The 10,000-nt window shown below is 40.0% G+C and overlaps 8 non-coding genes across 8 annotated transcripts; all 8 read right to left on the reverse strand.

The window, feature by feature from the left end:
• Positions 1-300: 300 nt before the first annotated feature.
• On the reverse strand, positions 301-424 carry Trnal-caa (transfer RNA leucine (anticodon CAA)). The gene is made up of 2 exons: positions 387-424; positions 301-346 (listed from the first exon to the last, which is right to left on the reverse strand). It is a non-coding gene; the product is annotated as a tRNA-Leu (tRNA).
• Positions 425-1,025: 601 nt separating this feature from the next.
• Positions 1,026-1,149, reverse strand: Trnal-caa (transfer RNA leucine (anticodon CAA)). The gene is made up of 2 exons: positions 1,112-1,149; positions 1,026-1,071 (listed from the first exon to the last, which is right to left on the reverse strand). It is a non-coding gene; the product is annotated as a tRNA-Leu (tRNA).
• A 610-nt stretch (positions 1,150-1,759) lies between these two features.
• On the reverse strand, positions 1,760-1,883 carry Trnal-uaa (transfer RNA leucine (anticodon UAA)). Its single transcript has 2 exons — positions 1,846-1,883; positions 1,760-1,805 (listed from the first exon to the last, which is right to left on the reverse strand). It is a non-coding gene; the product is annotated as a tRNA-Leu (tRNA).
• Positions 1,884-2,199: 316 nt separating this feature from the next.
• On the reverse strand, positions 2,200-2,323 carry Trnal-caa (transfer RNA leucine (anticodon CAA)). The gene is made up of 2 exons: positions 2,286-2,323; positions 2,200-2,245 (listed from the first exon to the last, which is right to left on the reverse strand). It is a non-coding gene; the product is annotated as a tRNA-Leu (tRNA).
• A 595-nt stretch (positions 2,324-2,918) lies between these two features.
• On the reverse strand, positions 2,919-3,042 carry Trnal-uaa (transfer RNA leucine (anticodon UAA)). Its single transcript has 2 exons — positions 3,005-3,042; positions 2,919-2,964 (listed from the first exon to the last, which is right to left on the reverse strand). It is a non-coding gene; the product is annotated as a tRNA-Leu (tRNA).
• Positions 3,043-3,353: 311 nt separating this feature from the next.
• Trnal-caa (transfer RNA leucine (anticodon CAA)) lies at positions 3,354-3,477 on the reverse strand. The gene is made up of 2 exons: positions 3,440-3,477; positions 3,354-3,399 (listed from the first exon to the last, which is right to left on the reverse strand). It is a non-coding gene; the product is annotated as a tRNA-Leu (tRNA).
• A 601-nt stretch (positions 3,478-4,078) lies between these two features.
• On the reverse strand, positions 4,079-4,202 carry Trnal-uaa (transfer RNA leucine (anticodon UAA)). The gene is made up of 2 exons: positions 4,165-4,202; positions 4,079-4,124 (listed from the first exon to the last, which is right to left on the reverse strand). It is a non-coding gene; the product is annotated as a tRNA-Leu (tRNA).
• Positions 4,203-4,513: 311 nt separating this feature from the next.
• Trnal-caa (transfer RNA leucine (anticodon CAA)) lies at positions 4,514-4,637 on the reverse strand. Its single transcript has 2 exons — positions 4,600-4,637; positions 4,514-4,559 (listed from the first exon to the last, which is right to left on the reverse strand). It is a non-coding gene; the product is annotated as a tRNA-Leu (tRNA).
• Positions 4,638-10,000: the final 5,363 nt, after the last annotated feature.

Consider the following 10,000-nt stretch of genomic DNA (forward strand, 5'->3'; position numbering starts at 1 on the left):
ACCATTGGATTGATGAAAGCCAGCATTTTGTACGTGAGATTAGACAAAACTGAAAGAATTAGAAGAATTTAATTTAAATGAGTTTCTGCTGACCAATAAACCTGCAACCCAGATCGACCATCAACAACTGAAGAAGTGAAATCATTGGTGAGAAAGAACTGTTCTTCTCTGATCTATACTCTTCGGGATGATCACGGAAATTATTGGAAGGATCCGAAGACACAAAATGTGGTTTTGGCAGTATATTTCATTGCAATCTCCTGTTTTGGTCCCGAGAACGGAAAGAAAACAATGAACATCTGCCAGGAGTGGGATTCGAACCCACGCCTCCAAGTGGAGACCAGAAGTCTCCACGATCCCATTCTAATGATGGAAAGGTATGTAACCTTGAGTCTGGCGCCTTAGACCGCTCGGCCATCCTGACAGTTCGGATATCAGAGCAAAGTGATTAAGCCGACTGATTATTTTTAGTTTATGTTGAAAAGATTTTGCAGGCAGTCATGAAGAAATCTGTCAAAGGATCTTTCTTGGAGAAGGTAACTTAGAATCCGACCATCTGCTGAAGAGATTTTCGACTAACAAGTGATTTTTGAATATCTACACTAAAACGATCTTAAATTACCTTGCTCCCATTATACTGTCAAAATGTTCCGCACTCAAATTCGACACAGGTCAAAACCAAGTCTGCTCTCACTAAGGTCAGCTTCCTCACAATATCGTTCAATACCATTGGATTGATGAAAGCCAGCATTTTGTACGTGAGATTAGACAAAACTGAATGAATTAGAACAATTTAATTTAAATGAGTTTCTGCTGACCAATAAACCTGCAACCCAGATCGACCATCAACAACTGAAGAAGTGAAATCATTGGTGAGAAAGAACTGTTCTTCTCTGATCTATACTCTTCGGGATGATCACGGAAATTATTGGAAGGATCCGAAGACACAAAATGTGGTTTTGGCAGTATATTTCATTGCAATCTCCTGTTTTGGTCCCGAGAACGGAAAGAAAACAATGAACATCTGCCAGGAGTGGGATTCGAACCCACGCCTCCAAGTGGAGACCAGAAGGCTCCACGATCCCATTCTAATGATGGAAAGGTATGTAACCTTGAGTCTGGCGCCTTAGACCGCTCGGCCATCCTGACAGTTCGGATATCAGAGCAAAGTGATTAAGCCGACTGATTATTTTTAGTTTATGTTGAAAAGATATTGCAGGCAGTCATGAAGAAATCTGTCAAAGGATCTTTCTTGGAGAAGGTAACTTAGAATCCGACCATCTGCTGAAGAGATTTTCGACTAACAAGTGATTTTTGAATATCTACACTAAAACGATCTTAAATTACCTTGCTCCCATTATACTGTCAAAATGTTCCGCACTCAAATTCGACACAGGTCAAAACCAAGTCTGCTCTCACTAAGGTCAGCTTCCTCACAATATCGTTCAATACCATTGGATTGATGAAAGCCAGCATTTTGTACGTGAGATTAGACAAAACTGAAAGAATTAGAAGAATTTAATTTAAATGAGTTTCTGCTGACCACCAAACCTGCAACCCAGATCGACCATCAACAACTGAAGAAGTGAAATCATTGGTGAGAAAGAACTGTTCTTCCCTGATCTATACTCTTTGGGATGATCACGGAAATTATTGGAAAGATCCGAAGACACAAAATGTGGTTTTGGCAGTATATTTCATTGCAATCTCCTGAATCTCCTGTTTTGGTCCCGAGAACGGAAAGAAAACAATGAACATCTGCCAGGAGTGGGATTCGAACCCACGCCTCCAACTGGAGACCAGAAGACCCAAACAGTTTAAAGCTCGGAATCCCTTTGATACTGACTTAAGTCTGGCGCCTTCGACCACTCGGCCATCCTGGCAACTTGACCTACCAAATATCACGCATTTCTATCCAGCCAGGATACATGACTGTTTTGTCGTGACTGGAATTTGCCAGTTCTGTGACAAATAGTGTGAGAATGACTAATAAGTGAACTGGGTCGTCAAAGAGAAATACATTAGTCTCGCTCTAGTTCTACAGAATATACCAGATGGTCGTTTTGAAAAAGAGTCCTCGAGAAGTTTTACAGGCTTTTCTCAGTTTGGTTTTGCTCTCTTCCTTCGAGCGGGTCGTACAAAGTTGCAGTTGATGTTGTCCTTAATTGTCAGTCGCAACGAATAGGATACAAAAGGAGCTGTCAGGAGTGGGATTCGAACCCACGCCTCCAAGTGGAGACCAGAAGGCTCCACGATCCCATTCTAATGATGGAAAAGTATGTAACCTTGAGTCTGGCGCCTTGGACCGCTCGGCCATCCTGACAGTTCAGATATCAGAGGTAAGTGATTAATTCGACTGATTATTTTCAATTCATGTTGAAAAGATATTGCAGGCAGTCGTGACGTCATGAAAAAATCTGTCAAAGGATCGTTCTTGGTGCAGGTAACTTAGAGTCCGACCATTTGCTAAAGAGATTTGCGACTAACAAGTGATTTTTGAATATCTACACTAAAACGATCTTAAATTACCTTGCTCCCATTATACTGTCAAAATGTTCCGCACTCAAATTCGACACAGGTCAAAACCAAGTCTGCTCTCGCTAAGGTCAGCTTCCTCACAATATCGTTCAATACCATTGGATTGATGAAAGCCAGCATTTTGTAAGTGAGATTACACAAAACTGTACGAATTAGAAAATTTAATTTAAATAGATATCTGCTGACCAATCAACCTGCAACCCAGATCGACCATCAACAATCATTGGTGACAAAAGAACTGTTTTTCTGTGATCTATACTCTTCAGGATGATCACGGAAGTTATTGAAAGGATCCGAAGGCACAAAATATGGTTTTTGGGGGATATTTCATTGCAATCTCCTGGTTTGGTCCCGAGAACGGAGAGGAAAAAATCAACAGTTGCCAGGAGTGGGATTCGAACCCACGCCTCCAACTGGAGACCAGAAGACCCAAACAGTTCAAGGCACGGAATCCCTTTGACACTCGCTTAAGTCCGGCGCCTTTGACCACTCGGCCATCCTGGCAACTTGACCTCCTAAATATCACGCATTTCCATCCAGCCAGGATACATGACTGTTTTGTCGTGTTCCATTTTGCAAGACTAGAATTTGCCAGTTCTGTGACAAACTGAGTGTGAGGATGACTAAAAAGTGAACTGGGTCCTCAAAGACCAATACATTTATCGCACTCTAGTTCTACAGAATGCACCGGATAGTCGAACTTTTACAGCCGTTTCGCAGTTTGCTTTTGATCTCTGCCTTCGAGTTGGTCGTACAAAGTTGCAGTCGATGTTGTCCTCAATGGTCAATTATAGCGAATAGGATACAAAAGAAGCTGTCAGGAGTGGGATTCGAACCCACGCCTCCAAGTGGAGACCAGAAGGCTCCACGATCCCATTCTAATGATGGAAAGGTATGTAACCTTGAGTCTGGCGCCTTAGACCGCTCGGCCATCCTGACAGTTCGGATATCAGAGCTAAGTGATTAAGTCGACTGATTATTTTTAGTTTATTTTGAAAAGATATTGCAGGCAGTCATGAAGAAATCTGTCAAAGGATCTTTCTTGGAGAAGGTAACTTAGAATCCGACCATCTGCTAAAGAGATTTTCGACTAACAAGTGATTTTTGAATATCTATACTAAAACGATCTTAAATTACCTTGCTCCCATTATACTGTCAAAATCTTCGGCACTCAAATTCGACACAGGTGAAAACTAGGTCTACTCTCGCTAAGGTCAGCTTCCTCACAATATCGTTCAATACCATTGGATTGTGGAAAGTCAGCATTTTGTACGTGAGATTAGACAAAACTGAATGAATTAGAACAATTTAATTTAAATGAGTTTCTGCTGACCAATAAACCTGCAACCCAGATCCACCATCAACAACTGAGGAAGTGCAATCATTGGTGAGAAAGAATTGTTATTCTCTGATCTATACTCTTCGGGATGATCACGGAAATTATTGAAAGGATCCGAAGACACAAAATGTGGTTTTAGCAGTATATTTCATTGCAATCTCCTGTTTTGGTCCCGAGAACGGAAAGAAAACAATGAACATTTGCCAGGAGTGGGATTCGAACCCACGCCTCCAACTGGAGACCAGAAGACCCAAACAGTTCAAAGCACGGAATCCCTTTGACACTCGCTTAAGTCTGGCGCCTTTGACCACTCGGCCATCCTGGCAACTTGACCTCCTGAGTATCACGCATTTCTATCCAGCCAGGATACATGACTGTTTTGTCGTGTTCCATTTTGCAAGACTAGAATTTGCCAGTTCTGTGACAAACTGAGTGTGAGGATGACTAAAAAGTGAACTGGGTCCTCAAAGACCAATAAATTTATCTCACTCTAGTTCTACAGAATGTACCGGATAGTCGAACTTTTACAGCCTTTTCACAGTTTGCTTTTGATCTCTGCCTTCGAGCGGCTCGTAGAAAGTTGCAGTTCATGTTGTCCTCAATGGTCAATTACAGCGAATAGGATACAAAGGGAGCTGTCAGGAGTGGGATTCGAACCCACGCCTCCAAGTGGAGACCAGAAGACTCCACGATCCCATTCTAATGATGGAAAGGTATGTAACCTTGAGTCTGGCGCCTTAGACCGCTCGGCCATCCTGACAGTTCAGATATCAGAGTTAAGTGATCAGTTCGACTGATTATTTTCAATTCATGTTGAAAAGATATTGCAGGCAGTCGAGACGTCATGAAGAAATCTGTGAAAGGATCGTTCTTGCAATTGGTGCAGGTAATTTAGAGTCCGACCATCTGCTAAAGAGATTTGCGACTAACAAGTGATTTTTGAATATCTACACTAAAACGATCTTTAATTAACTTGCTCCCATTATACTGTCAGAATCTTCCGCACTCAAACTTCGTAGTGCAATATGATTGTTTAGTCGTATTTCATTTAGCAAAGACAAGATTTGCCAGTTCTGTGACAAATACTGTAAGAATGACTAAGAAGTGAAGTTTGCTTACACACTCCGATTTGGTGGCAGTAGTGGTGTGTGCCCCTGCGGGACACTTTTGACGTTTGAAATTGCAGCATTTTGATTGGTGTATTTAACTTTTTGCGAGAAATCACGTAATCATGTTGGAAATTCAAAGTTGCGGTGTCACAGAGACCCAGGCCCCCACGGTTCAAGCGAAAAGAACAAGACAGGATATTTTTTTCCGAAGCAAACGGTTTAACGACTAGAATAGCAAACGAGTATGTACAACAAGAAGAAAAAAGCAAAAAATGTCACACTATTTACAAGAAGAAGACGGTGCCCTGAACACTCAACCTATTGTAGTTTATTATTATTATCGAGGCTGATTTGGATGTGGCCGGTCAATGAGAGGATCCAGGACACAATCATTCATTGTTTGAATTTTGAATTTCCCGCCTACTTCCAACCGTCAAAAGCGTCCCGAAGGGGCCTACACCACTACTGGCAGCAAGACTTGTCGGTACGACATTCTCACAGGACAATTTGTACGTGTTCGTGATCTCTTGCCATTTCGATTGCATTCATTTTATATCCTAGTAGTAATAGTAGTAGTAGCAGTAGTAGTAGTAATAATAGTAGTAGTAGTAGTAGCAGCATTAGCAGTAGTAGTAGTAGTAGTAGTAGTAGTAGTAGTAGTAGTAGTAGTAGTAGTAGTAGTAGTAGTAGTAGTAGTAGTAGTAGTAGTCGTCGTGGTCGTGGTCGTGGTCGTGGTCGTGGTCGTGGTCGTGGTCGTGGTCGTGGTCGTGGTCGTGGTAGTTGTAGTAGTAATCGTGGTAATAGTAGTAGTGGTAGTAGTTCATAAAAGGGAAACGTTTTTCTTTCTCTTACTACTACTACTACTACTACTGCTACTACTACTACTACTACTACTACTACTACTACTACTACTACTACTACTACTACTACTACTACTACTACTACTACTACTACTACTACTACTACTACACTATATATAAAATGAATACAATCGAAATGGCAAGAAATCACAAACACGTACAAATTGTCCTGTGAGAATGTCGTACCGACAAGTCGTGCTGCCAGTAGTGGTGTGGGCCCCTTCTGGGCGCTTTTGACGGTTGGAAGTAGGCGGGAAATTCAAAATTCAAACAATGAATGATTGTATCTGGTGATTCTTTCTCTTACATTTCACGCATTTTGGCGATGAAATGTCTCCAAAATCACGAAATTTTATACTGTGCTCCCATGAAATCGACACACGCGTTTTATGCAAATACTGAGCACCACGAGCTCTTGAAACATGTACAGTTTAGTACTGTATGTGTGAAACGGCGTTTTTACAGACCAAGTTCTTTTTGGATTGATTTTGCGCGAAACCAGACCTTTCCATGTAATCTCACTAGTCTTGCATTCAAGCAATAGAGGACGTTTTCCGTGTTTTCATAGCCTCATCTAAACACAAGGGGAAATTGGGAGAATTCGAGACAGTTATGCAAACGCGAGACGCAGTCGAGGGTTTGCATAACTGTCGAGAATTCTCCCAAGTCCCCCAAGTGTTTAGATGAGGCTATGAAAACACGGAGAAAAGTCCTATGTTCCTTTTATAAAATACTCCTCAAAGATAATTCGACAAATGAAGGAAAATGCTGGTTTTTCATTTCTCAGGATTGAAACAGATTTTCTTGATACACGTTCATATTTCCTACAAGCCAATCAAAACGCGCGTCTGACAATATATAACCAATCAAAATTCGTGTGATGTCACAGCCGTGTTTCCATACTCTCTCATCTAAACACAGCTATTGAACAATGAGAGTGCGCTTACTATCCTAATTATTTTATGAAAGAAATAATCACCCAGGTATGGAATTGAGAATGGTCACTCGCGCAGGCCAAATCTCATTTTAGAACTCAGCTAAAAATAGCTTCTTCTGTAAAAATGCTTTTCCATAGACCAAATATTGGATTTGTAGGTTCCTGGTTATAGGCTGTTGTGGTCACTGTTGTTTGCACTTTAATATCCTGTATTTAGAGAAGGGCATTCTGTAATTTGGATACAGATTAATTGGTAGAGTCACGCATGAGCTATTTGGAGACTTTACAGAGTGAGCCCTACTTTGGATCGTTTCAAAGGCCTTGAGAACGAAGTTGGCCAAAAACGAGAAATCGATGCTAAATAGAAAAATACTCAGCAACTTATTTGCATCTCATTGAATAGATTATTGTCTTTTGCATTCTGACATGACCTTCAACAAGAAGACCTTTTCAAACCTCCTTTTTTGATTCACACAGGCGTTTCAAAAGTCAGATACAAAACTAGAATACACTTGTACAGATCTCTCATTTATATTACATTGAATAAAAGAAAAATTTTGGTTTGTAAAGACGATATGGTCCCTTTCACCTTCGTGCAAAAATTTGGCTTGTGTTTCGTTTACCGAATCCGGAATAATTAAAGTCCATAAAACAAAAGAACAAAGCGAGCATTATACCTAAAACCTAATCAACAAGGCCTAATCAGAATGACAATGTTTCTTTTGCCTTTAGCCATTTTGTTCCAGTGAATGAAAGTCTACCCAAAAATTTCGCCCTGGACTAAAGCTTTTATTCAGGTTTCGAGCGCTCGGAAAAACCTTTTAGCTTAATAGGCCTTACGCGTGATGACTTCTGACAAGCTAATTTCACCACCAAGCCTCGTTTGTACAAAATTATTCACGTAATTTGGACATACCATTAAGTTTGGTCCTTTGGGATTTAGCTCATGCTAAAATTGATTTTCGAATTCGAGGCCTGGTGGTGAAATTAACTAGGCAGACGTCATCACGCATAAGGGCTATTATCAATCTTTCTATTCAACCAGTGAATTGTTCATTAATGTACTAGGTTTGTATCTGACGTCATTGTCAGTATTTTGGTCAGCCCAAGTAATAGATGGTTTTCACGTGACGTCACAGCGGCCCATTTTGTGTTTACTAGAACAATAGACATCCTCTCCCTTGGAGACTGAACTCTATTTTTATGCAAATTCTGCGCAAATATTTTCTATTGTTTTGTACACCAAAATGGCCGTCAAGTCACGTGAGTGAAAACCATCTATTGATTTCTCATTAGAACTCCTTTCCAGCGACCGTATTTCCCATTGTTTTGTGCTTTTCTAGGGAATAGTTAAAAACAACCTATTAAATTCTTTTCCACATGGACGGGCAGTCTTTTCTCTGAAATTCGTATCAAATGGACGTAAAAGAATATATCGTTGTTCACACGTGATCTGATTATTTTTATACGATTGGTTGAAGCTTTAGACTAATGCTTATTTAAACCATGCCGCATCTGGTACAAAGTCTTATGTAGTCTCTTGTCAGGCTGAAGGAAGCATCGTTTTCATTTTAGGTGAGTTCTAGTATGAATATCCTTGAGCTATAAGGGATTAAATTTTTTGGAGAAATCATGCCTTGAACTTAACAATAATGATAAATTCGCAAGGGCATTTGATCAGTTTATTATTATTTTTGTTTCGGATAGCAATTTTAATGTTCTGAGTAGTAAGTTTCTGTAAAGACAAGACGAACAACTGAGCAGATTTCTTTTAAGCTCATTGAATCAACGTGAAAACAATTCACTTTATCAGGAGTTCGTAACGAACCTTTGAAATAGCCTGTGAACATCCGCCACCTTCTCCTTCCTTTGAAGGTACAGAACTCCTAAATATAATAAATTAACTCTACTTAATTGGACAGCTTGATTTATACGATAAAATCACATGCTTGGAAATAAACACCTTTAATTTTGGTTTGTAACATGGTGTTCGGTATTGCAGTGTGCATTGAAACGATTAAAACATCTGCAGTACTTATTGCTCGTTTTGTTATCGTTACCCTGTCAGAAGACATAAACAAAAGATATCATGAATGTTAGTTTCAGGCATTAGAACCTTGACGTCAGTTCGCCAATGATCCCTCTCTTTTTTAAAGAGATTGCTACAAAAACATATTTTTAGTTTGCTTATCTGTAGACGTGGCCTTGCGACTTTCTAGACTACCTGGTACTGTATAAATGACTGCACTGAGATAAAAGTCTGTGACTGTAAAAGCTGTAGTCCTTTCTTAAGTGTGCGTAAACTAATGATGTGATTTCGCCGAGTAACGTCCAGTCTGAGCACAAGACTGAGCTTCCATGATTCGCACACGAGAATCGAAACACGAATACAACCTCTTTAATTCAAGAAATGATTCTAACTTTTCCTTTGCATCTCTAGCCGGTATCGTGAACACGATCCTGTACCTTTTACGAGTCTTGAATTCCTCGTTATTTATAAATGACAAGTCTCATTTTCTTTTGGCAGGTTCTAAGAAAAGTACACAATGCATTTTTTAGGCCTTTTGCTGGAATTTCTGGCTTTTTTCGTTTTGGTAGTCGAGGTTGACGGAGGTAAGAACAGCATTTGGAAGCATGTCTCCTGAATTTAAGAATATCGCAGTTGTGTGGCTGTCTGAAATCGTAATAAATTGGTATGAGCTGCAGGTTACTGTAGAAAGTAATTTATGTTGGCCTAGGTTATGCTCGACTTTATAAGTTTTATAATCTTTCGATGGGATGTTGACAATTTTCTTAGATCGATACGACAGAGTACGAAAAGACAGGCTTTTTTCGATCATGATAATCCAACTCCCTTGACCAAACTGGTAAGCCACGAGATCTTAATTATTATGGCACGTTAATGGTTGATTGATCAGTACTCCATAGATAGTTGGCGACCAATCTCTAGAGACACGGATAACAACGATATGATGTACAATTGCTGGTGGACAACCGAAAAGAGCTAATGAACCAACGTGGTGTCGATCACCTAACGTGAAAACCACCTATTCTTTGATTAATTGCACCTAACTATCACGGCGGCCATGTTGGTGGAAAGAACAATAGACAAAAAGCCTTTTGGGAATTTGACTATATTATTATGCGAAACTTGAGCAACATTTTTCTGTTGTTTTGGCACCAACATGGCCGTCTTATCACGTGAGTGCAATCAAAA

This window comes from Montipora foliosa, chromosome 5, assembly GCF_036669935.1.
Source record: "Montipora foliosa isolate CH-2021 chromosome 5, ASM3666993v2, whole genome shotgun sequence".
Classification (NCBI taxonomy): Eukaryota; Metazoa; Cnidaria; class Anthozoa; order Scleractinia; family Acroporidae; genus Montipora; species Montipora foliosa.